This window comes from Sander lucioperca, chromosome 6 (assembly GCF_008315115.2).
Source record: "Sander lucioperca isolate FBNREF2018 chromosome 6, SLUC_FBN_1.2, whole genome shotgun sequence".
Classification (NCBI taxonomy): Eukaryota; Metazoa; Chordata; class Actinopteri; order Perciformes; family Percidae; genus Sander; species Sander lucioperca.
In genome coordinates this window covers 34,738,403-34,763,779 of record NC_050178.1, presented here as the reverse complement: position 1 = coordinate 34,763,779, position 25,377 = coordinate 34,738,403, and the positions used below count along the sequence as shown (strand labels likewise).

The 25,377-nt window shown below is 39.2% G+C and overlaps 2 long non-coding RNA genes across 2 annotated transcripts; one reads left to right on the top strand and one right to left on the bottom strand.

The window, feature by feature from the left end:
* Positions 1–8,287: 8,287 nt before the first annotated feature.
* LOC118495334 lies at positions 8,288–13,012 on the top strand. The gene is made up of 3 exons (XR_004897710.1): positions 8,288–8,298; positions 12,498–12,500; positions 12,909–13,012. It is a non-coding gene; the product is annotated as an uncharacterized LOC118495334 (long non-coding RNA).
* Positions 13,013–22,016: 9,004 nt separating this feature from the next.
* LOC116034199 lies at positions 22,017–25,138 on the bottom strand. The gene is made up of 3 exons (XR_004101030.1): positions 25,038–25,138; positions 23,213–23,299; positions 22,017–22,613 (listed from the first exon to the last, which is right to left on the bottom strand). It is a non-coding gene; the product is annotated as an uncharacterized LOC116034199 (long non-coding RNA).
* Positions 25,139–25,377: the final 239 nt, after the last annotated feature.

Genomic DNA, 25,377 nt, shown 5'->3' with positions numbered 1-25,377 from the left:
GGTGTAAAGTTTGACTGTGTTTTACTGTAGATGATTCAACACCGGTATGTAACAACCTGCAGCTGCCGTCGGGAAAACAACACAGACGGTGCGTTCAATGAAACTGGTAAACTACAGCCTTATGGTGCATTTGAAGTTATTGTAAATGTCCTTTTCGCATCTGATGGTTGTTTTTGTCGTTCAACAGCAATTTACTAGTGAAATAAGTTATTGTTATACATTATTATTAAATCATTTAATTTTGACCATATGGCCTTAGCAATAAACAAGCCTTCTTTAATGTCACCAACTGTTGTTTAGTACCCTTTTTTTTTCTTTTCTTTTTTTACTTTCTTAAAAAGTATCGGTTCAGGCACCGTTAATTATGTATGTGATTAATTTTGATTAATTAATCACAGAGTATGTAATTAATTCGATTACATTTTTTAATCGATTGACAGCCCTAGTAGAAACACAAAATACAAGTATATGAACCTGAAAACAGAATATAATAGGTGTCCTTTAATCGAGTAGTTTTGTCTCAATTTAACTCACCTAACTGAACTATACTTTAACTATGATGGCAGTAGATCAGAAACCTGCCTTGAGAATGCTACATCACTACAGAGTTTGTGCTCGAGACTGCATGTTACACAAACAGGGATATTTGTTTTATTAGATGATCACGCTCTTATTAGATGATCCATATTTCCAGTGGGCACATTTCTCTCTGAACAACATCCATTTTAATCCTGCCATTGTACTTTTAATATGGTCTTCCAACAGCTAAGCTCATGTTACTTTTGTTGCATCGCCTCATTGTTCTTTGTGTAGTATGAAGTACAGTCCAAAAGGAATGCTTCAGCATAATGTGTAAATGAAGGCTGATCAACTTACTCTGTATTAGCTTAAACATAATTTTTTAATAAATCCTAATACAGTTATTTATCAAAACACATAGTGGAATGTGCCAAAGGTGTATTGATAATTATGTCTTTCTTTTAGTTAATACACTATTGTACAGTACAGTTAAGCTCTAGGAAACAAATATACTGTAAAATTGCAGGGCAGGACATTGGAGAGACTGCTCAGGCATGTCTTGGTGACGAGGACAGAACATGTGGGACCAACATGGCCGCCACTTCCAGGTTATGTTACTGGATCCAGACGCTTGAATCATTCTGGTCACATTTTTCATTGCTTTTAACACTCCAACTAAGCAGCACTTAGACTTTTCATCTGCTGTAATTTCACCCCTTTTTAAGAAAACGCATTACTCACCTGGTGAGGACCATTAATCAAGCCCCGATATAGCTAAATACATTTTCCTGAAACAAAGATCTAATAAACAAGGAGCAAGACAATTGAAGATGCTATCAAAACTGCAAAGTAAACAGTAGCATGCTTGATAATAGCTTATTAAAGGGAGTAACTCATTAGAAATAAGCAAAACATGTTTTGCTGCACAGGGTTAAAGATCACACTATTAATATACATTATTATCATGCAGTCAAAGTTAGAAGCTGGAGTGCAGCAGCACACACAAAGCTAGCTCCATATGTTAAACAAAAGAAAGCATGCATCCCTTATCAAAAAAACTATTAATCACACAGGCTACGTCCACCGTAATGATGCGCATAGATAAGGAGATAATAAGGTAAATGAGAGGGAGAGTTAAAATAATACCGTAGCCAGCAAGGTTCATGCACTGTTGCACTGCTGATGAATGATACAGGTCCCTCTCCTCCTTCTGGAGCTCCTTCCTCTTGTCTTCCTTTCCCTTTACCCAACTGCAGTCCCCTTGCCTTTTTTTTCTGATGGCGAGGGAAAATGGGAAGATGTAGTCACACAGGAAAGCATCTGCACTTTATAGTATGTTGCAAATAAAAATTTTCAGAAGCACATTCATAAAAAGCAGACAATATTGTAGCAATGCAGACGACAAATTCAGATAAATATGCACAGACCTTAAGACAGATGTAGACAAACACACATGAGTCTTTCACGACTTACCTGTTGGAGCTGGCAGATGGTCCTGCCCTAGAGAACTGGTAATAACAGAACAATAGCCAATTAAGGAGTGACGGAGAAGCTGAGGGGGCCAACACAGTTCACGATATAGATTCAGTCAATTAGTCAAACGCTCCATTAGGAGACTGTCCAGAGACACCGTGTTGATTGCCTTCCATTATCCACACCAATCCACAGTTTTTGATTAGTATTATGTGATTAAAGCGTGTATAATAGTCCTAATATCATATTGAAAGGTATTTTAAAAACTAACAATGACGCCTATCCCCTCCATGATCTGTTTCATAAAATCACATTGGAGGGCGCCCGGATAGCTCAGTTGGTAGAGCGGGCGCCCCAGCTGGCCAGGGTTCGACTCCGACCTATGGCAGCCTTTCTCCTTTCATGTCTTCAGCTTTCCTGTCAAATAAAGGCCTAAAAAAAATGCCCCAAAAATAATCTTAAAAAAAAAAAAAAAATCACATTGGGTGAGTTAACCTTGGCAAACTAAATTATAGGTATTAATTGCAGATGCAGAAGGTAGAAAGAAGAAGAAATTGAGCAACATCCATGGGAACCTGTAACCTTGTGACTTCACCCTATTAGGCATTGTCTGCACCATATCCTGACCTATGTACAAGCACACACATTAATACACACACACACTTCCAAAAGCTGAAAAAAACTTGGAAAAATAGCTTTTCTCCCCGTCTCTCTCTCACACACAAACATGTAATACAAACATGTTCATGCATTAAACATGCATGCACACACATGCATGCCGAACTGCATAAACACACCCACACACACAGCATGCTGACTCTGCCATCTATCTCCTCCATGTACGGCACACAGCGGTTCATACACACAGTCACACATTGTGTTGAGATCAAAGATATATGCTGTCTTCAGTTGTGCCCTTCCCTTCTTCATGACCTTAAGCTGTCAGTGTTATCTGCTCCAGACATAAACACAAACACACGCAGAGCATCCCCATAAACTCACTTTGGTTCAAATACACACACGTACACACACACACACACACACACACACACACACACACACACACACACACACGCACATACTAACGAATCTCATGGAGGCAATTACAGAGCTGAGCCCTTCATGTTGGCTGGCTATCAAATGTTTTCCTCCCCTCTCACAATGATGTTAGTGTGTCCTTTTTTTCAGAGGAGCTAGTATGATTGCTACCTTCACAGCCTATATAACTAACACAAACCTAACAATTTGCTTGTTTTAACTGATGTTGGTTGGAGGTTTTAAGGTGTTTTCAACACTTTTTATACCCTATACACTTTTTAACTGTCCACAACTGTGCAACTTTGATACAGCTTATTCTTGTGCAGCTGTCTCCGTTGCTAGTGTTCCTGCTTCCATTGTGTGCCGACTTGTGTTGTGTTATTGCCTCTTTAGCTCTATACATCCCCATCCTGACACCTTTACATTGGCACAGATAAGAGGTAAAGTAACTTGCTGCTTCTTGTCACATAACCTGGTAACAGCAACCATAGCAACCCATCAAAGCCAGCCAACTTTGCATACAAATGATTGCGACAGAAGTGTGTATGCATGTGTGAGTATGCATGAGAAGAGCTGCCAGTTTGCTAGTGGGTGGCAATACAAATTTAGTGTGTGTGTGTGTGTGTGTGTGTGTGTGTGTGTGTGTGTGTGTGTGTGTGTGTGTGTGTGTAACATGTATGTAAAGGGGAGAGAAAAAGAAAAAGGGAACTGGTGAGAAAGAAAAAAGAGTGAGAGCACAGAGACCAATTAATTTTTTTACTCTCCTTTTGATTTCAGTGTGAATACACTATGAGCGGAGGCCAGCACTTGATATGTGGATCAGATGGTACTTATGTTCCAGGCTTTTATGTACGGAAATGCATAAGAGATGGGAAGCCTCTTTTTTGCCTCCTAAAGTTTCAAATAAAAGCCTGTTTGATTGTTAATGTGCTTTAATAATTAATATCATCAGTACATTGAGTCATGTAATCTGGAAAACAATTAGAAACATGGAGGAGGGAAGGTACTCTGTGATCTTTAGTTCAAGTTTGAAATACATTTTCATTACATGTATTACCTGCCTACTCGGGTAAAAGAGGAATATGAACAAAAACTATACAGGAAAAAAGGAAATATCTTTGTCATCTGCATCACAGCATACATTTAAAATATATATGAGCTTTTGCTCTCAAGTTGCCTGGGAAATGATATTTTTGGCAGCTAATGGAGTTCTAAATAGTTCTAAGTAATATTGTCTAATTTATAGCAGAAAGTGACTCAGCATTGTTACAGGGCAAACTAACAATGGATAATAAAGACACATCTGTGATTGTCAGTTTGCAGGGATGGGTTTATGTGTAAATGTATGCACTTGTGCATATAAGTGTTTGTGTGTGGATATGCATGTGTGATTTGCGTCTGCCTGTGTGTGTTTGATTGTGTGTAAGAGAACGGGGAGGCAGCAGCATTTGTTAAGCAGTGGGGGGAGATTGTGTGGATCGTCTTTGCCTCCTCTGGCCCTGGCAGTGTGCCCAACATCGGCAGGCCTGTGTTGTAGCTCCGCTGTGATACCAGGGTGGCACAGCCCATGATGGATTATAGTCATTGCACAGGTACCCATGCAAAACTAATGTGTATATAAGCAGGTGTTAACAGCTACAGTGGTGTGTGTGTGTGTGTTTACATTGAGTGTCTGTGTGTGTATTTGGAGGAAATTTTGCATTTGTGAACATGTGGAAGGCTGTTGAAAGGGTGTGTTTGTAGTATGGATGCAAAAAATATGTATTATTATGAACAGATAATAAACTATGATACTACAGATATTGTATGAATGGTATCCATATTGAGCATTAATATACATTGTTGTTGTGTTTTGTTCTTCTTTTCACTGCTGGATTGAAATCTGGAAACTATCCCTTTAAAAACGCAAAATTACAAACTGGAAGAATGGAGTGCTGAAGATGAAGGCATTTAACAGGCAGAGAAAGCCTAATGACAGATGCATTGTGGGAATTGTAGAATCCAGCTTTTTTGAAGTTTGACTCATACTGGGGACTAAAAGTCAGGATATCTGCTCCACTGATTTTAACCATTCTTTTTTAATCTGTCTCTCGCATGTCCTTCAACTTTATTAATGTTTTAAAAAATGCTGGGTCAGATATAAAAATCTATGTACTCAGCAGTGTTTTCAACTTTATTGCCAGAGTTAAGAAAGCTGTCGTGACAACTTCCCCTCTGCCTTTCCAATGAGTAATCACTTGCATTTATATTTCGTAAGTGTTTGTAAGTAAATGATGAATCTAAAAATACTGAAAAATGATGAAGTCAGCAAGGTTCTTATTTATAAATGATAACCCCAATTTCTCACAAACTCCAATTCACTAGTTAAAATGTTAATAAAATGTTAATATTAAGCAAACCAATTTAATGTTTGCCTTAATTCCCAGAAAAAAAACACCTAAGTGGTCAGGAGAGTACACAAATATAGGTTGAATGGGTATGTTTAACTGTCTGACAGACTAAAAACTGCAGCATACTGTGAGCTTAACAGGCCAACTGACAGTCCTAAAACAGTGGAAAAGTACAGTCTTTTCAAGCCTCATCTTGGAGCTTTTATGTCAGATTTTTGGTTGTTTGGTTTTCCCCTTGGCTCTCCTTTCTCTTGATATCACATGCATTGCACTCTGAGTAGCCCAACTGGCAATGCCTGTCTATGAAAAATGAATTTCTCCCAGTCCGCATTGCCATGGCGATGCACAGCTTCCCCGCCAGTTCTGCCCTTTTAAGGATTTGCATCAAAGTTGCTGCAGTGATGGGGAGGTGAGGAGGAGTGTGGGTAGAGAGTGATTTCACCCCTCACTCAGCGTCAATGGAAAAGCTTAATTTCAAATTTTATAATGATATAATTTAGAATAGTAGTGTTCTGGGAGCAATGTAGCTGTATGTGTGTGTGTGTGTGTGTGTGTGTGTGTGTTCGAGAGAGAGAGAGAGAGAGAGAGCGAGAGAAAGAGAGAGAGAGATAGCAACATCTTTCACCAAGTAATCACCAATAAACACTCGATGCAGGAGGAAGAAAAAAGGGAAACTGGGGATGATTCAGAACCTGTCCAAAAGAGGGAGCACTCTGCCATGAGCAATGAAATCAGATTTAATTCAGGGTCAAAAATAGAGTTTGCAAAAGTGGGACAACATTGTCCTAAATTATGCAGATGCTAGGGCAAGTTTCAAACCAAAGCCAGTCAATAACATTTCATCTGATTTCATCTTATACCGCTCAAAAAGAGATCTCAGGCATTCTAAATCTTGCCACATGCTTAAAAAATTTGAAGGTCTGATGTTTCAATGACAAAGACCCACAATTCTTTGTGGATATCTGCCATTCTATTGTCACTTTCTTTTTTATGAGCAACACAAGACACATTGTAAAATTGCTGTGAAGTGTGTTGCTGTTGGGTTAAGAAGGATCTGCCATGCCCTTATCTTACCTTTGAACACAACTCTGATTAAGACAGAGATTTATGATGGCTTGGATAAACAACCTGAGGTATTGTGGAAATTGGAGACTTGTAAACAAGCGTTTGAATAAAAAGTCATTAAACATCACAAGGTATCGAATTCTGCGGAGAGTTGAGAAATCAACTTGGCCTCAAAAATCTCATCTGTGGTTTTGATAATAAAGTCATCTCTTCATTACGCTGAGACAAGACAAAAAAATCAAAAGTAGTTTTGATCAATTTTTCAAATGCTGCCATTTCTTAGCAGGGCCTGTATGAAAGAGTTACTAAGACGCTGTAACTATTTTAGGGTCATGTTTTAATGAGGCGATGGCAAGACAGTGTTGACAGACATTAATTGTCAGTGCTCATCTTTGAAGTAGAACATCTGCATATAGTTGTGCACTCCATAAACTGCAATTAAGTCCACTGTCATTAGATTGCGTTTTCACTGTTTCAATGTCCTGTTATTTGGTTTATTCAAAGCGTTTGCATATGGTGATGATGGCTTTCCATTTACTTAATTCTTCCATACACTTTACATTCAGGAGGGAGTGCAGAGTTCTTCTGTGGACTGTATACGAACTCAATATATTAGATCAACAGAGACAATACGGACTACATCTTACTGGTTCATACAAGTCTGCAACACACCCCCCCCCCTTCCCTTCTTCTCTTGGATGCAGATGTAGATGGAAATAAGCATGATGATCCAGTCTGTCACCTGCTCAGCCAGCCAGTTAGTCCTCTTTCAGCATCTCTAGCTTCCTCGACTGTGTCCCAGGACTGATACCAAGGTTAGGATGTGGTCACCAGTGTGAGTACTCTCTCCGTCTGTTCCCTTCCACACCCCATTTCCCCTCTTTCATCCTGCTTTTTATGCTAAGCTTATCCCTCTCTCTCTGCATCCCTCCACCACTGTCCTAACGCCGTGTTTCTCTCCTCTGTCCCACATCACTCCTCCCTCCTCCCCATCCTTCTCTCTTTCCCTCTTGCATCTGTTTGGTGTATTCCCAGGGGCCGTGAGGGGCCAGAAGGGTCCATGAATAAGTCATAAACATTGGCCCCCCAGACTCTGTGATCATCGCCAACCTGTTCAAAAACATGGTTCCCCGCCACCTCTCTCTTGCACCCTCTGCACCCCTCTTTCTGCATCCATAAGCAATGAAAACATAAATAAATAAAGCATTAGGGACTCTCTGTGTGTGTGTGTGTGTGTGTGTGTGTGTGTGTGTGTGTGTGTGTGTGTGTGTGTGTGTGTTTTTCCACCTCTTGTTTTAAGACGATCATTGGCCGGGTGATCTGACATGGAGATAATATTGTATTAAGAGGACAACCAGCCAAATCAATTCTGAGTTTATGTATTACTGCCATTACCATTAGTTAAGGAAGACTTATATTTGTCAATATAGGACAACACTTTTTTTTAAACAACTTGTATTTCAAGAGAGAACTAGGAGGAGTTTTTTGACGTCCGTTCATTCCGGTCTGGATTTCTTGGAACTTAATGTTTAGTGGCCTGGATTTGGTTGCCGCAGCTACCTTACTAAGTTTGTGCGTGTCCTTCCTACATTCTTAGCTAATTTCAACTAGTGATTTAATTATTTTTTCGGCCATTAAAACTTAGGAAATGTTTGAGCTAGTAAAGTCTTTACTGTAGTAATATGTAACTTGTTTTCTTGGAAGCATCTGTTTAATCAGAATTTAAACGGGAAGCCACTGTAGCATCACAGGCTGAAGCATAACTAACAAAAATTATAATTTTCCCTTAAAAACAATATATTGAAAATGGATTGTACTTAACTGCACATCTTTAGTGAATGGATTTGCAGTATTGTATTACTTTGTCTTATGTATAAAAGCATATACAGAAATATGTGTGTTTTAAGAGTTAGAGTTTGAATTTATGCAGTTAAGCATGAGAGGGAACTATCCAATTAATTGAGCAAAGATTATTTGGTCATTTAGCAGAAACGTTAATGGCATAAGATTCTGCTATATTTGAGGTACGTTATGTTATTTTGTGAAATGTAATTTAAAATCTTCCCAATTTACAATGTTACTAAATAGCATTTTATGAAGTGTGGGGAAGTCTACGTACATCCACAACGTTCCACTTGTGTGTTGTCCAGGATTGCTTCGTTCCAGCCGGAAATTCCACCGGATTTTACTCTTTTCGGCTGCATGTCTGTTACCTTCAGCTTTCTTTGTGTTGGAATTTTATACTCCGGTGGATTTATGAGGAATTGAGCGTTGCGTCAGTTCTGGCAGGCCAGGTAGTCAAGACGCTGCTAAACCGCTATTGGCCAATAACATGGTCATCAGCTGAGCTGCACAGCTGATCTGCATCAGCGCATCAGCTGGTCAACTTGCCTCACTGCTAAATGGCTACATTCAAACAGGGCGCCCTACTTAAAGCTGCTTTAGTTTGCTTCTAACTGCTTGCTGCTCGCATCTATGCTACCCACCTCCTCCCCTGCTTCACCTTGTCGTGTATAACGTGGCATTTGCTTCTATGTCATCGTTGCTGCCTGTTCATATGGGGGAATAGTTTAGCTCTCCCAGTCTTAAACTGAGTGAGCAGCCTCTAATGCTGCTGCTGCTGTCCCCTGACTCTGCTCTTTCATGGTGCTCATGAAAGGTCAAGGGACTCTTCTGAACAGAGCCATACCGCCAAATTAATTCGCAATTTATTCAATAACATTTTCTAAATCATTTTTATTGTCTGTGTTGTTCTTGACTTAATGGACCTGACAGAACTATGGTTAACTGCTCCTCAGAACTCTGCAGGATAAATGGAGACAGCTAGCTAGACTATCTGTCCAGAACTTGGTGGGGAGGATGGCAATTGTAGTGGAAATTCCCAGGGTACATTCTGTAGATTAGTCCTGTCACATTTGTATAGTAATGCAATTAATTTCTGAAATAATCAGTATAAATACATATTTAATATTTTGCTTACTTGCCTTTAATCTCATCTGGAGCAATAATACTACTGATGTTACAATAATATGTAGATCACAAAGAAGAGAGCAATGGCACACAGTTGTAACATTTTTGGAAGTTGTGATTCAATACATTTTTCATCGTTCTAAAGGGGAGCATTTCCTCTTTTCTCTGGTTAGGGCGTAAGGTCAGCCAGGATGTTTGACACCCACAGAACTTAGCATATTTGTGGGAACAGGATAATGAACCTGGCTCCATCAAGTGACGGCCAACCTTTACAGACTACCAGAGGCTCTCCTGCTGCTCCTGGTAGGGTGCTGATATAGCTGATAACCTGCACATAATTCAGTTTCACAAGGTGCATCTCTTTTCCAACAGAGCCCACCTTGTTTTTATGGCTGCTGCCTTTGAGTATATTCATCCATGTATGAAATTGTGCATACTATCAAAGCCTCCTTTGTTATGCATGTTAACAATTTTATCAAAGCATTCTCATAATCAAAGCAAGACCATGATTACATTATTGTATGCATATAACATGGATTTATCATTTTAATCAACATCAGGTGGCTCAGCTATTAGCTTTCTAATAGAAGAAGATATTTTCTGGTTTAATTACCAGCACATGCCTTTCTGTGTGCAAGACCTCTGGCTGAAAAGAGAAGATCGAAAAACTACATGCTGTATATTTGATGAAGGCAAGAACAGACATCTTTCTTTTAAGTTATCCACTGTAGATAGTGAAAAGAAAAGATTTGGGGGCAAAAAACACCAAAGACCGCATGTATACACCTTAACCGCGCTATGATCGGTTTAAGCGTCTGCGCATGCTCCAACTGCCCCTCCCCACTCTGCTGGAGAGGTTTTTGAACCGTAAATAATCCATCAGCACTGTGAGTCGTTGCATACAACAAAACAGCAATGCCCGAATTAGCGGAACATCAGCAGAAAGAGCCTGCGGTCCATCTGTTTACTCCCCGCCAGGGGCGATTCTAGGATCAGACCTTTAGGGGGGCTCAGACCCTAATGAGAATGTGACACAGATACAGTGCTTTGCAAAAGTGTTAACGTCCCCCCGCCCCGCCCCCGCGCTAAATCAGTAATTTCATTAGCCGATAATCTCTGAGCTAGCTACTAAACAACAAGGTCAGCTAACATTTTTGGACACTATGATGGAACTAAACCTGACACTTTAGAAGTCATAGTAATAACGACCAATTTGACACAATGTTCTAATATTCAGCAATTTTAGTGGCGGGAGTCTGGCACAACCACCTCTGATTGGCCAAAACTACGTTTCTGTTAACCCTTTCCTTGACTGGGTTCCAGGTGCATAGCATCGGCGACAGCAACACAGGATATTAAACCTGTTTAAAGCCCTTTGAACCTGTAATTGTTTTTCCTGTCACTAACAGACAAATTCGCAAACAAATTTGAAGCACTAAGGGATCGTTCGGTATTTATGGAATGGACCACCGAAGTAAAATAGGGGAGGGTCATGTCTTTTTATTCTTTGTTGGGGAGGGTCACCCAACATTTTTTAATCTGGAGCGAGGGGGGGGGGGGGGTCTCTGACCTAGGGTCTGACCCAACAAAAATTGCAACATGACAGCAACACAAGTTTGGAGTTGCTTTCTTTGAGAATACAACCCTATAGCTAACTGCGCCACCTGTTGCCAAAGCATCATCACTGACATGAAGATGGAATATAATGAAGCTGACTAGCTCAAATGTAGCCAGTAGGCTACATTCATTTAAAATTAAACATTGCAGTTGTTGCTAAGTGGAACGTGTGAGCACTGATCGCGGTTACGTGTCAGTTAAACTTTTCATTTCCAATCCTATCTGTATTTGTGAGAAGTGGCGCTGTCCTGAGTTGAAAGATTATTATTTTTATTATTGTTATTATTGTTATTATTATTATTATTATCGAGTTAATAGGCGTGTGTGTTCGTGGCAGCCGCTGTCCATTTCCTAAGGTTCTGAAATGCAAACATTTTTTGACTACTTTTTTTTTTAAAGGGCGTGCGCCCGTGAGCACCCACAGAGGAAAACATAAATCGGCGCCTATGATAGAGGAAGACTGACAGATCTAAAATACATGTTATAATTTATTTACAAAACTGTCAAAGGGAGACAGGTATCTTTCTGCCCTGTCAGACGCTCTCCCTCTCCTCTGCCTGCTCCGTGGTCAGTCAGCGAGCTTAACGTTACACCCGCAATCTCTTGTGGAGCATTATAACTTTGAAAAACCACAGGTTCCAGTTAATCTTATAACGGATATGTGTGTTGAGTTATTTAAACAAACGATCGGGGAAATAAACTCCTCTTGTCCGCGAGTCTCCTGAGACAGCTCCAGCCAGTTCACATCGGGTCTGTGAAGGTGGACAGCCAGGCGGCAAGCCAGCGACCCCGGCAGCATACGGCAGCTGTCACGTCAGACTGTGGAGTTTCTGAACTCCAACACAGTTGGACCAAATTTGCAATTAGCCATACATTTTCGTAAAACAGCTCATATTTGAGCTCTATAGCTGATTTCTCGCATAAAAAAGTCTCAGAAGTGATGAAATAGCATACGAACAATGTATAAAGTTTCCAGTTGTTGGCCACAACCGGAATCCATGGTTGTTGTGATTGTTGCAGCGCTTTGCACACCAACACACTTTGAATTTCTGATTGGGCGGGCCAGCTGTCAATGCCTGGACGGGCCACGCCCACAGCTCCCGCCTGGGTCCCAGTGATTTGAAATTGTGCAAACGACAGCCTTTTCAAGGCATTTGAGAAGGAAGGGGTGGTAGCATGCAAGCTCCCAAATTGACGCTCGTCTGAGAAATGGAGTTTTGGATAATGTTCAGCTTTGGCAGCTTTACCTATATGCTAAAATATACAATGACTGAGGAAGCCTAGTGACGAGTCCATAGCAACCAGTTCATGTGTCAATTTGTTATTGCCCGGTGTGCTTTGTTGAACGGTCTCAATGTTTTATTGTTTTATTTCATGTGAATACTGGTTTACTAGATGAGTAGCTTAGTATTTGAAGTAATGCAGTAAGTGTGCATTTAGTTTCCATGCTTATTGTGTTTCCACAACAATGTTAGTAGACTACATCTACTGAAATCGCCATCATAATAGTGGAGTGTGATGTGTAAGATGAGAAAGCAGAGGTTAAGTTGTGTATGCCATGGTTGTAAAAAACAGTGGCTATCTGTACATCTTTGTGTAAACCAGTACAGAAGGCATCAATAAATTGTTGGGGAGTGTCATGCCTTTTTTCCCAATCATTTTGGAGGGTCATAGAAAAATGTATTGCTGGCGAAGTGAGGGTCAAGACCATTTTGACTAAAGATCCCAAAACTCCTCCGGTAGCCCCTTTAATAAAAAACGAACAGTCCCTAAAATAGATTTTTTTTAAAAGAGATGAGATTTAAGGGTCTAAAATTGCCAATGCTTGCCGCCGAGGTACACTGTAAAAACGAAAATGTTGTGAAAACTCAAAATTTCAAGGCAACTTACTGCACTAGATTTGAGTTTTGAGGCCAACTCAAACTCCTACGTTTTGAAAATAGTTCTGCCAACTAATGATGTTTTGTTTAAATAATTAACTTTCATATGTTGTGCCAACTAATGTTTTGTTTAAATAATTTAGCTTTCATACATATAAAAACTTAAAATCTTAAGTTTTACATACTAAATAATTCAAAATAAAGTCATGGCAACTAATTATCTTTTGTTCAGATAATTAACTTGTGTGTAAAAAGTTCTGAGTTCTAAAAAAGTCATGCCAACTAATTTTGAGATAATTTTTCATATTAATACAAACTTAAAATGTTGAGCTCCATACACTAAGAATTAAAAAAAAGAAATTAGTGCCAATTATTTGTAAAGATAAACAAAGACACTTCAATTAACATGTTTATTTTAAACAAACAGTTCTACAAACGTTACTTGTAAGATTATCAACAATTCACAAGAAACATTGGCAAGACAACAGTCTCTTCCAACACAACTGTACTTCTCTTTGAGGGATCACAAAACAGGCCATATCTTAAAACTGCAGACAATCACAGTGCAAATGTAATGTGGGAAATTTAAGATAGGCTTACTTACTCTGCCTCAACAGCAACATGTTACTCCACTTTTAAAACAAGTTATACAGTATATACACAAGAAACATTGGCAAGACAACAGTCTCTTCCAACAACTGTACTTCTCTGAGGGATCACAACTGCCGACAATCACGGTGCAAATGTAATTTGGGCAATTTAAAATTGGCTTACTTACTCTGACTCAACATGTTACTCAACTTCATAACTGTACTTCTCTTTGAGTGATCACAAAACAGGCCTACATCTCAAAAAACGCTGACAATAACAGTGCAAACGTGGGCAATTCTAAAACCAAGTTTCTGAAATGTCTATGGGTGATTAGGCCAGCCATAATGTAAAATCAAAAAGACCAGCTAACAACTTAGAGTAAGAGCTTGGTTTTCAAGCTCCTGACACGCTGTGAGCAACTGGCAGAAAGTTCCATGAAGATGTGCTGAATAGCTTCAAAAGTGTACTTGAGTTCTTTTGGAAACTCCATGTTCAAGGCATAGAGCAGGCCGAAAAGGTAGGCAAATGCAGTGGGGAGGTCTGGAAGATCTGTGAGGACAATGGCCTCCTCCAACACAATGTCGATACTGTTGACTGTGGGCTGCAAGGTAGGTGCATCATCTACGAAAACAGTCAGGATACCCATCTTGACACCTCTGGTCTGCCCATCAACTGCATCAGTGTCCTGTTAAAAGAAGACACGATCAAACAGTATGTGAATTATGTTGTCATCTTGCTTATTACTAATGCAATACAAGTTGGATTAAGGGCCATAAAGGTGTCGCCACAGGTTGCAGATGTATGCTACGTTATAATTTGCCATACCAGTGGTAATGACAAATGTTCACCTAACCCAAACAAATCCATAATTTTATGCAGTGCAACGGTGCATTTGGTCACATGTCAATTAGGGCTGCAACTAACGATTATTTTCATAGTCGATTAATCTGTTGATTATTTTCTCGATTAATCGATTAGTTGTTTGATCTATAAAAATGTCAAAACATGGTGAAAAATATGGATCAGTGTTTCCCAAAGCCTAAGAGGACGTCCTCAAATGTCTTGTTTTGTCCAAAACTCAAAGATATTCAGTTTACTGTCACAGAGGAGAGAAGAAACTAGAAGATATTCACATTTAACAAGCTGGAATCAGAAATCTTATTTTTTTTAATAAAAAAATGACTCAAATGATCAATCGATTATCAAAATAGTTGGCGATTAATTTAATAGTTGACAACTAATCGATTAATCGATTCATCGTTGCACCTCTAATGTCAATAGTTTTATATTTCCATTTAAGTAATCTTCAGTGTTGTGGTTGTATAACAGAAGTTGTTGGTTGGGTAGCATTTGGGTTTTTTCTGATACCGGTGCCTAAACGGTGCCTGAACCGAAATATCCATCCATCCATCCATCCATCCATGAACCGAAATATGTATAATATATTTACAATGTATGTAATATAAAATATAAAAAATGAGCACAAAATGACAGTTTGCGACATTAAAGAATGGCTTGTTTAATGCTAAGGCCATATGGTCAAAATTAAATGATTAATAATGTAATAACAATAACTTGTAACAATGACCTATTCCACCAGTAAATTTCTGGTAAACGACAAAAACAACCACCAGATGGGAAAAGGGTATTTTACAATAACTTAAAATACACCACAAGGCTGGCGAGTTTCAAGTGAACGCACCGTGTGTGTTTTTCCAACAACGGCAGCTGCAATCAGACTGTTACATCCCAGTGTTGGAATCCTCTACAGGGAAATACAGTCACACTTTACACCGCTTAACGTTAGCTGTCAGCATTTTAACCATTGTGTTTAATCTGTGCAGCGATGCTTCTGGAAAAAAAATTAAAAATAAAAATAAAAATAAAGTCAGGAACCGAAATTTTCGTTCTTATCAGTCTCGTTACTACCGTTTACGTCGGAACCAGTGCCCTATTGGCACCGCATTTCGGTACCCAACCCTAGTTTTAAATCACATTTTAATGACCCTTTGAGATCCTGATCATTTTTTAACTATATTATTTATCAAGATGAAGGATTTTAGTCACAAGTCTGGCTCTGGAGTGTAACTGCAAACATTGTAACTAGGGATGTTGTGATCCAATCTGAACTTATTTCTTCATTCAGTGTTTCCCATACATTAATTTATATTTAACAGCCCAGAACAATAAAACTACAAACTGATTATTTTTGGAGCTTGCAGTCTCTTAGACACATAAGGGTGACTTTATTCAGTTTTTTGGCTGGCCATGATGTACTCACCAGGCATTTCTGGAAGAGCTTCTCTGCTGTGTCACGGACAAATATGGGTAGACCTTCAAGGCAGGTTTTCCTTCGATGCAGTGCAATGTCAGATGTCTGAAAATCAGGGGGAAAAAAAGACCAACAGACTTTAGAGCAGTGAATATAGGGCCTATTTACAGAGTTAGACTGCAGTCGTGATTTCACCATGGTATTTGTTGACAAATACAAGAACTTTAGGTTATGTTACAATTTAAGAAACCTAGACAATGTATAACAGGGCTGCACGATATTGAAAAAAACTGACATTGCAATATTTTTTCTCCCTGCGATATACTGTATATTGCAATATGAAAAAATACTGTAATTTTTACGAGATGACAAATAGCTCGAATATTCCCAAATTATAGGGTAACTTTGTAGGGGAGTGCATCTGAATAGAAAACAATTAAAAAGAACAATTTTCTTATTTGACCCACTCTCTTAAACATTAATGCTTTACAAACATAAAAGCAAGAGAGCGCTGCGACTTCTCTTCTGGAGTGATTTTGGAGAGGGAAATGAGGTAGTTAAAAGGACAATTCCGGCGCAAAACGAACCTATGACTGGTTTCCAAGATGGCTCCCCGCAAGTAAACATGAACGCGACTGTCTTTATAATCTATCTTTTTAATAAACTATCTGAACACTTACAATGCTTCGTTTCACATTTAGGGACCCTAATTATGCTAACGTTAAAGTGTGGTGATATTTCGAGCCTTTTTAGTGGTATTAAATAGTGATTTAATTTGAGTGTCCCAATGCCCCAAATACTAGCATTTCAAGCTAACCAGCGGTCTGTGGTAGCCCCGTTAAAGCTCCAAACTCATTCGATTAGCATGAAAACATGTCCCAGAGAGCGACAGAGTGGGTACACATCAATTAATAACACCTAGGTACGTTTCGCGCCGGAATTGTCCTTTAAATACACTGGTTGACTCACATGTAACCATTGTATTCATCCTACTCTATTAATCCAGGCTAAACTCAACGATGGCATGCATGTTGCTTTTCCTAAAATAAGGGGGCTCCCTGATGTGGCTACCATCCTGTTCCTCGCTCATTTTCAGGTTGTGGTCGACAACTAGCGGGCCTGCTTTGTTTGTTTAATTGATCAACATTGATTGGACGTCTGGATGTCACACACACTAGTAACAAACTGTGTATACAAGAACACTTAAATCAGTGTAAATTACATTATTTCAGACTTTTCTTGTAAATTAGTATTACGTTTCCAGCTTCTCGGCTCGGAAACGTAACATTAGTTGGGACAGACCCCTTGTTTCTTAAGGCTAACTATAATTGCTATTGCTTGGCTGGTAGCACATTTCTGGCAACTTTGCGGTGCAAAATGGCCAGGAGACGTGATTACGTTGCTTAGGTGCTTATTTTGTCTTTGCTACAGACACACGGAAGAGTCTCACTTCCTGTAACAAACCCCGTCGAACTAACATTACGTCACATACACACGTTGCCCACATGGCCACCTGCCTTAAAGGGGAAGGGTCAGCTAGTAACAATCACGTTAAATAAGAACCGTGCAAGTTTTCTTTTTCTATCAAGCAGCAATAAAAGTTGTAGCGTTAATATCGCACATCCTGCGATGTGACTATTGCACATGTGCACATTGCGATGTCGACGATGAAACGAAATTCCTAGTAACTAATAATCAGCTGAATTACTGCTCTTGCCAACAGACCACACCAACGTTAAAATAAAAATGTAAAAATGTCCCCCCTTTAATGTTTAACTAGCAGCAAACACAAAATAAATACCCTGGGCCTTGCAGAATTTCTTCCAAAAATAAATTTCACAGATAAGTCTACCTGTTCATCAAGCCTATCCAAGAGATTTTCCATGTCTTGACCACAGGCTCCCCTCCTGGCACGGTACAGCTTAAGCAGTCTAGGACAGTACTCATCTAAGGCTGCTCTAAAGGTCCCCAACAGGTCTTTAGTAGTGACACGGAAGAACTCCTCACAAATCTGTAGAAGTCAAAAGAAGTCCAAAACAGTCACAAAAACATAACAATCGAGTTTGTAGTGATTTTGGATACACTTAAAATAATTGAACTCATAAAGAGTTCACAATCTAATTATGTTTAACAATCTAATCTATACTCTGAATAAGCCAAAGGATGACCCTGTGGCCATCTTTGCTTTGAAAAGCAATCAAACTAAAAATATTTTATTATTTTTAAATCTGTCTTGCCTGTTCTCTCAGAAAGAGAGCAGGCCATCTCTCCTGGATTTCCAAGACCATGGGCTCCACCTCCACGATCTCCTTTCTCCTAAGGGAGAATGTGAGGTCCATCTTCTGTCTGATGAGTTCCATGTCTTTCCCCTTCTTTTTCATCTCACCCACCAGGACACATCTCTGGTCTTCTAGTGTCTCATCATTGTAGTTTTCTGGATGATCAGGAACATGATTGACTTCACCTCGCTTTGGTTTTCAAGGAAAACCTACCCTCATCAACTTCGTCATCCCTCCCTCTTTTCCTGTTTACACTGACCTCATTACATCCAGCCTGGCGCAGTTTAGATCGGTAGTTTCCAAGTTTGTACTTGATGCTTGTTGTCCAACCATCGTATCCTGTGCCGCTACCAGGCTCCTTAAAGTGCCCATATTATGAAAAAAAAATCACTTTTTCTGGGATTTGGGGTGTTATGTTGTGTCTCTGGTGCTTCCACACACATACAAACTTTGAAAAAAAATCCATCCATGCTGTTTAGAGTGAGATACGGTTTCTGAATGTGTCCTGCCTTCAGTCTCTGGGTGAGCTGTTCAAAATCGGCACGGCTTGTGACGTCACAAACCGAAACGAGCAGGCTAACCGCAACCATTAGCTCGTAGCGTTAGCATGCTAACGCTAATGCTAACGCTAGCATACTAACGCTAGCATGCTACCTCGTTCTCAGTAGCAAAGCACTGCTACAACACACACAAGTTCACCATAATCTACAAAAGAACTACTTACATGTGCACCCTCATTTAGAAGTCTCCCAGCTAATCCTGCCTTGTAACTGACCAAAGTGGTAGAAACAGCCTTTCTTTTACTGTCTGTCTATGGAGCTAGCTAGCTGACATGATCTACATCTGAGCTACTGGGCATGTGCAGTGCAATCAAAGATAGTACAGAAGAAGAAGAAAAGAGGTCTCACTCTGTAGCTAAAACAGAGACCAGGTGAAAAGAGGATCTGCAGCAGTGAGAGAGAGCACTGCAGTACAACAAAAATATGGTTTTTTGAAAATTAAACCATGTAAACCTATTCTGGTACAACCTTAAAATACAATTATGAACCTGAAAATGAGCATAATATGGCTGCTTTAAGGCACGGATGTTTGTTGACAAGTTCAGAGGCAACCGATACTATTTGATATTTCTCAGGGTAGGCTTTCAGAGCAAATATTTCTTGTGCCAGCTTGTCCTGAATTTCCATTTTCATGTCTCTCATTACACTTATACCTTGCCCAGTTTTTTCATAAATGTCATTGCCCTTACGGAGCTTTAACTCCACATCATATGAGAAAGAGGGGACCACAAATGGAGAAGGCCACTCTGAAATGTTTCTCATGAAGGTGCGAATAATTGAAGATGAGCTGTGGGAGGAGGCTGGTGAACTGATGCTGGCTGTATCAAGGGAAGAGATGGAGGATGAATGGGATGGCGTCTGCGATTCATCAATATTCCAAATAATGTGCAAGACAGCCTTTTCTGGTGGCAACTCTGCAATGTCCATCAGGTTACACACTGCATTCCCAAAATCTGGGTCTTCATACTGTACAGCGAATTCACCGTCAAGTTCAAGTTTTTCTCATAGTACATTTTTTAGTTCGTCCAAAGATTCAGGGGTCTTCGTCAGCTTTCCGGATAAGTTTCGGATTTATGTGTACTCGCAGTAACAAAGCCTGTGAGGATAAACAGAAAAATAAATTGTGCAGGACCATTAACTGAACTGTAAGAACACATAACTTAAAATAATTTATAAAAGAAACAAGTTGAACTTACAATAAGCAACAGCTGCCAAGATTCCACTCTACAAACCCATAAACCTCTGTCTTTTGTTACAGTTTTGCTTTAGATACCCCTAACAGCATAAACTAGTACAGCACATACCATTTCATTCAATGCAGCAGGCACATCCTGGGGGTCACCATTAACTTTCCAGCAACTGGGTATGCAGCCAAAGGGTGGTAATCATTCAAAGCCTCTGGATCCAGGATTTCAATGTCTGTGCCGCTGTCAGTTACTTGGTAAGACCTGTAATGTTCGATAAACCAAGAGGAGAGCTTTCTACTGACAAAGGACAATTTCTCAAAGTTGACCACAATGTTCAGTATCTTGTAGAAATGTGGCAGTCCACTGCATTGCCCAGCAGAAACTATCATTCCCTTTACATACTGGGTCCCATAGAAATGAACATCTTTGGCAAGGGACACAGAATCTTGATGTGGATATTTCTTTTCAATTACAGTCCTCAGTTTTTCTTCCAATGATGATGTTTTAACCATGTTAACATTGCCAATGTACAGTTTTGGTTTGAACAAATTTTGGCCATCAAGGTAGTACGCCATCATTTGTTGATGTTTACAAGAGAGTGTGAGAAGCACATTCTTGAAATTGAGAACATCATGCACCACTTTTTTGAAAAAGTTATGCTTGGACTCAAATCTCATAATCCACAAGTCCACTAAAAGTCCAAAGCAGCATATGAGATGTACATAATGTTCAATAAAGTGATGTTTTGGCCGCAACTTAAAGTCAGGGAAGTTATCAATAAGCAGATTCCGATGGTCAAATATTTTACTCTGCAAGTAACACAGTATTTCCTCAGATAGCGTTGTAGAGACAATGATCTCAACAATCTCTTTAAGGTCCATCAATATTTCCCATGAGGGCTCCTGTTCCGGAATACTGCTCCCAATCATAAGAGGCAGCAAACGTAAAAGTGTCCAATTTTCATGCCCGTTGCCACTGATTCTTCCGTTTCCAAAGCTGGCCTTTGTAATTTGTTGTGGCTTGTTGACCTTATCAGAATATGTGTATGGGAAATGTTTTATGCGGCTATTCAGTCCATCAAATGTAATGAATCCTTTTCTAATCATTTCTTTCAGACACAAACATAACTCTACTGGAATAACCCCTTCAAAGAAGTCATGTAAAATATCCGGGGGAAATCCAGTAATTGGATGGAAGTAAGACAAATGCTTACTCAGTACACATGCCCTTTAAACACCGTAAACACTTTGTTTATCACTTGACTCAAGCTCCTCCACAAATATGTTGTGCTGTTGTACAGTTCTTAGTTGAAAATCCCTTGCCTCGACAGTTGCAATTTGGTCTCGACTAAGACAACAAAACCTGCAAAATTTTTCAACATTGAAAGATTCATGAAAGCCTGCAAGGCTGTGGGCCCCAAGGTTGTCTGCACAGACACAAAAAACTGTTCCCTTTACAAACGTATCTAGAACCTCAACAAACACACCATCCCTTTCCAGAGACTGTATATCCTTGATCAGTGGATAAAGAAATGCATCATACCCAAACAGTTTAATATCAACACTCTTTCCAAGAGCAGCCAGCTGAATTAATGGCAGGGAAGAGCGAAACTTTGTTGGTAAATTGAGCACAACCCAATAGACTGCAGTAATCTTATGAATTTTTCTGGATGTCCCCAATGGGTTACATACTTCGAAATCATCAATGTACAGTCCTATAGAAATACTTGTCTCTTGCACACCAAAAAGTTTGTTTTCTTTGAAGTACACACCGTCTTGAAAGGACCTGTACTGACCAGGTTTATCTACTTTAATAAACACTAACTTGTCTAAAAAATCTGACCGTCCCAGTAAATTCTCTAGAACCCGAATGATTGAAACATACACAAATGTATTTTTATGCGTTGTGCTATACGTATATTCAGTTGGTTCAATTACAGGAAAGTGCTGTTTAAAATAGAGATTTCTCCTGTGATTAGTGGACAGCGCACCTTTTGCCTCAGTAGTCAAAATAAGTGGATTGGTTTGGAACATAGAATCATTAATTTCTTTCACAACACAATCATCTATTTCAATACTATGTTTAGTAAACACTTTGATTTTTTGAAGGGAATGAACTTTAGAAAAGTGCAGAATATCATTAAATTCTTCAACGATTTTCTGTAAAGCACTTTTGGAGACATGCAATACTGATTGCATACGCAGAAAAAGAGATGCAATTTTATGTTCAAGAGTCTCAGCTTCTACATATTCTTCCCCACCGTTGTTACTTGAACCACTTTCTGATGCCTCTACCTCAACAAAGTCATCTATTGGCTGGTCAACGATAGGAGTGTCAATGGCACAGGTTTCATTTTCAGAATGCACTCTTAGACAAGTTCTAATGTCCTTTGCATTCTTGTGCTTTCTGCTTCTGTGTGAACTGAATGTTTTAAGATTGTTAGTTTTAAACTCACACCGCAGGAAGGGGCAATGCACAGTGTGTTGATTTTTTAAATGATGTCCCAGATGAGTGAAAAAAGTGCGCTCAGTACAAGTTTCTTTAAATTCACATAACTCACAGAAAAAAGACGATGTCACCTGCCTTCTTACAGTCCTGCAATGTGATCTGGTAAGGTGAGATTTTAACGCGCCAGGTGTTTTGAAGGTACACACACAGTCACTGTAGATACAGGGCCAGTGAGATCCTCTTCTGTGTCGTAGTCTATGGTGCCTCAATAGAGCTTCTTGACTTGAGCTCAGAAAACCGCAGAACCCACACTTCATAGGATAACTGCAATGAGAATTAAAAGGCAAATTAGTTTATTTACTTTTAATGGATCTGTAAAACAAGTAATCCAGAACAACAAAGTGTTATAAATAGTACGATTATATTGTTGGTTTATTAAATGTATGCAATAAAAATGTACAATGCTTAATGTGTTTGTACTGCTGCTTAGTTCAAATACCAACAGTCTTTTCCCAATATCACTTACCCGGCCTTTAATAAAGGTTGTAATGCTTGATTTTAGTTTATCTAGTTGAAAGAGCTATTTTTTTTATTTTAAATGGTCATTTTGGAGGCTGTAATTAGTTTGCTGAGAACTAAAGGTGTTCCTAATATTTTGTTCATCCCATTTAATTTTGGGCTGCTTGTAACACTTCAGTTACAGTCTATTAAATTCTTTGTATTGGGGTTAAAATATTTCATACGCCTCTGTACAACACATCACATATTATAGAGTCAAAAATGACCATTACAATAAATTAACACCTCTCTAAATCATATTCAACAAAAACTGAAGCCTGATATCTGCATGTACCTTATAAACAAATTAGTGAATGAGTATATTATAGACATAAATGCACAACTCTGCATGTGAACATACCTACCTCTAGCGAACAAGAGAGGGTTGTGGTTGGAAGAACCTTAGTAAACCTTTCCCGGTGGGACTGACCACAGAGCAGCATGCAGGACAACTGCAGTTAGAAAAAAAGCATTTAGATAAACAAATTAGTTGTTTACATTTTGTGAGGAATATGTTGTAGATGTAAAAATGCACAAATGTATTAAACACTGTGTGGGGACATGTGCAGGTATACAGTAGACTCAGTTGTCAGTTTATTATTAGGTACACCAAGATTAAACTAATTCAGTGTCATACAATAGCTCTGAAATAAATCCATCCTTCATGAGGCTTATGAGTTTCTGAACTGAATCTCTATTATTCTTATTTACTATACACTGAGAAGGGTTACAAATATTTAGTTTATCCTACACACATAAATATACGGTTAACAAAATATTAACACCTCTTAGTATGAGCCAGGCCCAGTACAGTTAACTAGCACCATAAACAGCCTTCAAATACACCAATAAAATAAAAAACCTCTTTCAAACAGATTAAATAAACTGACCACAATACCTATCAAGGAAAGGTTTTAATGCAGAGCCATTGTATTACGTTGCATTAGTTTTGTTTATGTGTACCTAAATGCCTAAATTCTAAAGTGATTGTAACATAACCAGCAAATGCCTTGGCAAAAATGACACGGTGGATGGGGCACACTTAGATACACACTTATACTGTATATAATATGCCAATGTACGTATATGCTTTAGCAATTGCTTTAGTGATTATTCATCCCGTTATGCTCTTTTGCTTGCGAAAGCAGCGGGGATACGGAGCCCGGTGATCGGCACATCTGGGTAACGTTAAAGTAGTTAAATGTGCTTTAGCATTTTGGATGTTTCCATTTGCATACCCTGCAACAGTGAAGCAATAAGGGTTCGCCAGTGTGACTGACTTGCACACGGATCCGCTTGTTGTGGTAACTGTTAACGTTACCTCACTTAACGTTACCTCCGACCAATTTCCCGCAGCCTCGTCCGCATCTCTAGCCAGACCTTCAGACACTTTCTAAGCCGACGAGCTAACGTCAGCTGTTACTAGCACGGTGCGAGACATTTCGTTTTCTAACAACTGACTGATTCGCGCCAGAGTTTGGATTACAGAGCTCGTGAACCGCGCACACTCCACGGTCAAGACCGTAAAGCAAAAGACTGACGTAAACAGTAGATAATGTTACCTGCACTCAGTCATAATGTTAACATCCAAGTACCACTGAAGTTAATTGTTAAGTCACACACACAAAATATTTATTTATGACGTTACGCATTTATTTGTCAATGCAAGAAAAAAATGTAAGACCTTTGAAAACGAAATGTAGCTAACGTTTAATTTGTAATTGAATTTTAATATCGTTTCGCGTGACTTGTCGCCAGGGCCCGGAAATTATCCAAGAGCATTAATAAAGCTCAAGAAATAATAGGGAAATCGTCCAAGCACAGATATAACATTACATTATCTAACGTTACCTCCAGACCCTGGGAGCGAGCGGTGTCTCCCCTCCCCCATGTGCCAAGTAACGTTAGCAACAGCCTCGTCTGTAATGGTAATGACCTGAATATGACCGCTTACCGGGTAACCAGCATGTTCAATATAGACACCGAATTTATCAAACCCACTAACGTTAGCTAAGTTTATGTTTAACATTACCATGCTAATATTAACGTTAGCTGACTTAACATTGACGCTAGTTAGCGGGCAAGGTGCAGTGTAGCATCAAGCACACGATTAAATAAAATTAAAAATACCTGTGATTAATGCAAAACCAATTTTGCAGTACTATATTCAAACACAATAACGTTACTCACCTTTTTGACTTAATGGTTCTTTTAATACATCCACGAATGGTAGAGGTTCTCGTCTCGATGTAATCCAACATGTCGGAAAATGTGGATGAAAACCCCTGCAGAACTGACCAGGAAACCCTGTTTTAGCGTTGAGCATGCGCAGAGTAATTCACCTGGCCTCAATTGGAGTCTAACTACAATTTCAAAGTGGCGCTACCATACATTTTGAATTGAGACCAACTTATCACAATAAACTTAATACAGTGAATTGAAGTAACTACTTTAACAAAGTTTACAATGCCATTATGTATTTTTTGTTCTGTTTAATTGAAAATCAAAGTAAGATGAGCAATTTCAAGTT